This window comes from Lepidochelys kempii, chromosome 4 (assembly GCF_965140285.1).
Source record: "Lepidochelys kempii isolate rLepKem1 chromosome 4, rLepKem1.hap1, whole genome shotgun sequence".
NCBI classification, from domain to species: domain Eukaryota; kingdom Metazoa; phylum Chordata; order Testudines; family Cheloniidae; genus Lepidochelys; species Lepidochelys kempii.
In genome coordinates this window covers 66,245,265-66,251,264 of record NC_136383.1, presented here as the reverse complement: position 1 = coordinate 66,251,264, position 6,000 = coordinate 66,245,265, and positions in this window count along the sequence as shown.

Genomic DNA, 6,000 nt, shown 5'->3' with positions numbered 1-6,000 from the left:
GTAACTCAGAGGACATCTGCTTTGCCTTACCCAAAGCACAGAGTAGGTCACTGCACACTCATGATCCTAACAGCATAGTACGTTACACTGTTTAAAATAGAGTTTACTTTGTCCTTTATTTTCTAATTTATAAAGTACCCACTACAAGGTTTCTGAGTGCTAGTGACAGCAGGGGCACCCTACCTGGCCAAGGGGATGAAGTGATTACTTTTCCTCCCTTTCAAGGAGATTTACTGTTTGCCACACACCAAAGGAATTGCACAAGATGTTAGCTCTCACACCCTTATTAAAAAAGTAAGCTTGAACCAAAAGGCTTGGGCCACAGGAAGAAGAGGAGGTCACTCACCTGTGCCGTAACTGACGTTCTTCGAGATGAGTGTCCCTGTGGGTGCTCCACTGTAGGTGTTGCTGCGCCCCTGCGCCGCTGTTCGGAGATTTTTACAGCAGTACCCGTATCGGCCACGCATGCGCGGAGCCTGCCTCACATACCGGTCTTGTCTTAATAGTGCGCATGCGCGGCCGAACTCCTCAGTTCCTTCTCTACAACGGAGGCCGCCCCAGCTCCGAAGTAGAAGGGAGGAGGATGGGGAGTGGAGCACCCACAGGGACACTCATCTTGAGGAACGTCAGTTTCTGCACAGGTGAGTAACCTCTTCTTCTTCGAGAGATGTCCCTATGGGTGCTTCAATGTAGGTGACTGAAAAGCAGTATCTCTCAAGGAGGTAGGGACTTTGGATCTGGAAGGAATGCAGTAGATAGAACAGCTCTGCCCACACGTGTATCGGTGATGAGTCCCTGTGTAAGAGCATAATGTTTTGCAAACGTATTTTCAAAGGCCCAAATGGCAGCTCTGGAAATGTTCTTAAAGAGGGACGTTATGTAGAAAGGCCACTGAGGCTGCCATGGATCTGGTGCAGTGAGTCCTGATAAAGGCAGGAGTCATCATCTTCTGTAGTTGATAACAGAGACAAATGCAACTCGAGATCCAGTTGGAAAGTCAGTGGTTAGAGATAAATGAGCCCTTAAAGCATTCTGCAATGGGGACAAATACCTTGTCGGAACGCCTAAAGGTTTTAGTCCTGTCGAAGTAGAAGGACAAAGCCCTGCGCACATCCAAAGTGTGCATCGTAGATTCAAAGGAATTTACATGTGGTTTTGGAAAAGGTAGGGAGATGGACAGGCTCACTGGCATGGAAAGAAGAGTGCACCTTCAGCAAATTTCGGGGAGTAAGCGTAGGGGGACTTTGTCCTTAAAAATATGGTGTATGGCAGATCTGCCATGAGTGCTGCAATTTCTTCTGTGCGTCTCGCAGAGGCAATCGCTACCAGAAATGCAGTTTTCATGTAAGATGTAGGAGGGAACATGTGGCTAATGGTTCAAATGGTTTTGGGTTAGGCGTGTTAAGACTAAGTGGAGCTCCCAAGATGGATTAGGCAGTTTGATATCTGGGTATAGGGTTTGGGGTCCCTTAAGGAATCGCTTAGTAATGGGATAAGCAAAGATAGTCCTATCATCGATGGCATCATAGAACATTGTAATTGCGGCCAAGTGGAGTTTGATGGGACTCAGGGAGAGTCCAGAGAATTTAATCCCTAACAGATAGTCGAGGATTAGTGGGAGAGGCACGGAAAAAAGGAATGGTGTTTGTGACAGCCCACCAGTGTGTAAATCTTGTCCAGTTATAAAGGCAGGTGGTGCATGTAGAATTTGTTGTGCTATGAAGGAGTACATTTTGAACCTGCTCCAAGCAAGTTTGCTTGGCATAAGAGAACCATGAAGGAGCCAAACCTTGAGGTGTGACATGGTTAAATTGGAGTGGAGTAGTAGACCCTGTTGTTGGGACAAGAGATTCGGGCAGAGGGTAGTGGGATGGGTGTGGAAAGCGACATCCTGGTAAGGAAAGGGTATCATGCCTGTCTGGGCCATGTGGGGCTATCATTATGACCCTGGCTTGGTGTGTTCATATTTTGATCAATAATTTGTGTATGAGTGGTATCGGGGAAATGCATATTTTAGGTAGGTGTTTCATGGGAATATGAACGCATCCCTCGAGGAGTGTTTGCCTAGTCCTGCTCTGGAACAAAATCTTGGGCATTTCTTGTTTGTTGCAGTTGCAAAAAGGTCTGTGGTTGGATATCCCCTTGTGTGGAATATGTCTAGTACTATATCCTCGTTTAGTTCCCATTCGTGGTCTATGGGAAATCTTCTGCTGAAGTCGTTGCAGTGGTATTGAGAGAGCCAGGTAAGTATGCAGCTGATATTTAGACACTGTGCCTGAGACACCAGTTCCATCGTTTCATCGCTTCTGTACAAAGGGAGTGGGATCACGCCCCCACCCCTTGCCTGTTCACATAGAACATGCAAGCAGTGTTGTTGGTCATTATCCTGATATGTTGGTTATGTATGAAGGGGAGAAATTCTAGGCAGGCACTGCATATTGCTCAGAGGTCTAGACGTTGATGTGAAGGGACGTCTAAGCAGGAGACGAAAGCCCCTAGGCAGTGTATTGGGGCATGTGTACTCCCTATGCCATAAGGGATGTGTCTGTAGTTAAGACAACCGATGGGACATCCTGTAGAAAGGGGACCCTGGAGCAAAGTTTGTGAGGCAATATCCACTAGTGGAAGGAGTCCTAGACTCTGGGAGGTATGTATAAAAGTTTGTTCAGACCATGGACATTCGGTCTGTAGACAGTGGAATCCAGCTTTGGAAACACCTCATGAAGAGGCAAGCATTCCTGACTACAAAAGTGCAAGAGGCCATGTGGCCTCGGAGTTGTAGGCAAGCTTTTGCAGCCACTTGTGGACTGTTGCACAGCTTGGGAACAAAAAGGTTGATAGTGTTAAAAGGATGGAGTGGGAGAGATGCTATTCTTTTGCATGAGTCAAAATGTGCTCCTGTGAACTCCAGTTTTTGGGTGGGAGTGAGTGAAGATTTTCTTTGTTCATTTGCAGGCCAAGAGCATGGAAAAATTGGACTGTCCATTGTGTGGATTGAATGGCTTCTTGGAGGGTCCTGCCTTTGAAAAGGCAGTTGTTGAGGTAAGTAAAAATTATGATTCTCTGCCTTCTGAGATGAGCTGTTATGACTGTGAGGAGTTTGGAAAAGACACGAGGCGCAGTCGAGAGGCCAAAAGGTAGGACCCCGTACTGGTACTGTTGTGAGCCCAAAACAAAGAGAATAAAACATCTGTGGGCAGGATATATGGTCACAGGAACATAAGCATCCTGCAGGTCGAGGGCTGAAAACCCAATCTCCCTGCTCCAGTGCTGGAATTATGGTTGCAAGAGTCACCTTTTTTATTTTATTTTAATTTTATTTTATTTTATTTAATCAATTTATTGAGGCATCTGAGGTCGAGAATAGATCACCATCCCCCAGTTTTCTTTTGTGTTAAAAAGTAATGGGAGTAGAACCCTTTTCCTCTGTGTTGGTCAAGCGCTGGTTGTACTGCTCCTAATTGGAGGAGGTGATGCACCTCTTGGTGGAGCAGTTGTTCATGAGAGGGGTCCCTGAAAAGGGATGGGGGGAGGGGAAAATGGGCACTGAAGTAGGGATGATGTTTTCTGTACCGTCGGTCACATCTTCAGATTTGCTCATTAGTGGGAGGGGGTTGACATGGAGCCAATGAATTGGTGTGGCGACGTTGATATCTTGGTCACTGATGTTGTTGTTCATATGGTCTATGACTTTGTTGCGTATACATTGGTAGCATGGATGTTGATAAGGTTGGTTTCTATATTGTCTCCTCCTATTTGCAAGGGTTTGGATACCGAGAGACTGTAATGTCGCTCTCGAGTCCTTCATGGAGTGAAGCACATCGTTGGTGTTCCTGGCAAATAGTTTTTCACCATCAAAAGGGAGATCTTCTATGGTATTCTGAACCTCGCAAGGAAAAGAAGATGATGAAAACCATGAAGCTCGACACATCATGACTGCTGTAGCAGGGGACCTCACAGCTTTGTTAGCAACATCAAGCACAGCTTGTAGTGCAGTACGGGAGATGATTTCTCCCTCAGAGACTATGGCTTTAAACTGATGGTTTTTTGCCCCCTGGAATGTCATCAATATAGGCCATGAGTTTCTCATAATTTCTGTGGTCATATTTTGCCAGAACAGCCACATAATTAGAGATCCGGAATTGTAATGTGAACGAAGCATACACTTTACGACCAAGCAGGTCCAGCCTTTTACTGTCTTTATCAGTTGGGGTAGATTTGGGAACTGGTGTTTGTTCTTTTGGTTAGCTACCTCTACTACCAATGAGTTTGGCTCTGCGTGAGTAAAAAGGAACTCAGACCCTTTGGAAGGAATAAAATATTTCCAGTTAGCTTGCTTACAGGTAGGTGTGCTAGTAGCCAGTGTCTGCCATATGGTTTTGGCAGGGTTCATAATGGCTGGATTTATAGGTAAGGCAATCTTGGATGTGGAGGAAGGTTGCAGGATGTCAGTCAACTCATGTTGGTTTTGAGAAAACTTCCTCCAGATTAATCCTCAACTCATTGGCAACTGTTTTGAAGAGGTCTTGAAATTTTAAAAAGTCATCCGACAGTGTTGGTGGGGGAGGCAGTATAGCCTCATCCTGTGTGGATACGGGCTCCACAAGTGTTGGGGAAGCATGTGTAGCGTGTTCTTCAAAGTGAGGAGTAACAGCTTGTTGTTGTGTCTCATTCGTAGCCGTATGCACTGGTGGTGGCGAGGTGGCATTGCTCCTATTTTTGGCATCTTGGGGATCATAGCGGAATCATTTATGTGGTGCCGATGGACCCCGTACTGCCACTGACTGTGGAAGGGCATAGGTGGGGCCATCCAAGGGTTTGTATACCAGGGAGGGAGGTCTTTGATGAACGAAGACCTAGATTTTCTGTGACCAGTGCTGATTTGGCTCTGTGACTGGGAGAACTGGTATGGTGAAAAGTCTCGCTGCACTATGGCTTCCTCATCACTACAAAAGTGAGATACAGCTGGAGACAGGTGTCTGGACCGCATGCAAATGCCCAGAGAAAAATAAGTGTCAAGTAGAGGTAACTGTAGGTTAGGTGACACCTGTAGGTCCGGGGAATGAATCAACTGCAGTGCCGGAGAGCCTGTGTGAGAGAAACCCTCCGTTAGGAGTGCCTGTGGTGCTGAAGGGTCGTTCAGCACCGATGTTCTCTGCACCGTAGCGCTCAATGCATGCAAGAGAACTAGATAAATTCATGGTGTATAAATCCATTAATGGCTATTAGCCAGGATGGGCAAGGAATGGTGTCCCTAGCCTCTGTTTGTCAGAGGGTGGAGATGGATGGCAGGAGAGAGATCACTTGATCATTACCTGTTAGGTTCACTCCCTCTGAGGCACCTGGCATTGGCCACCGTCAGTGGACAGGATACTGGGCTGGGATGGATCTTTGGTCTGACCCAGTATGGCCATTCTTATGTTCTTATATCGGTGGTGCCGGGAAGGTAAGCGCAGCGTGGGTCTGTTCCAGCAAGGTCCTCTCTGCTGTCACCGTGTCCATTGCGGTGCCGAACGGTGCCATGAGAGAGGCAGGCAACTGGAAGCCTGAAGCCTCAGCACCGGGAGCTTGCACTGTTGCTTCAGCCACAGGCAGGATTAGCGCGATGCCGGGGAAACCAGCACATCAAAGGTGCTGAGCCGAGAGAAGGTCTGTATAGAAGAAATAGACCTGCTCGGTGACCTTTTTGCTTGCAATGTTTCCCTTCTGGGTGAGGGAGGCGGGTGTTTTCTCTTTTGTCCTTTTTTTTCCTTTTTGTCTTTTTTGGAGGCGGGAGGGCTGCGGTTCACTGAGGAGCCTGTACCTGGGTCAGAAGCAGGTCTGAGTGACTTCTACCCAAGAATCATTTTCAGGTGGAGTTCTCTGTCTTTATGTGCCCTGGATTTTAATTTGGAACAATGGGCACATTTTCGAGGGACTCCCCCAGGCATTTTATACACTGGGAATGGCCATCCGAGTTAGAGATGGCATCCTTGCACGTAGTGCACCACTTAAATCCTG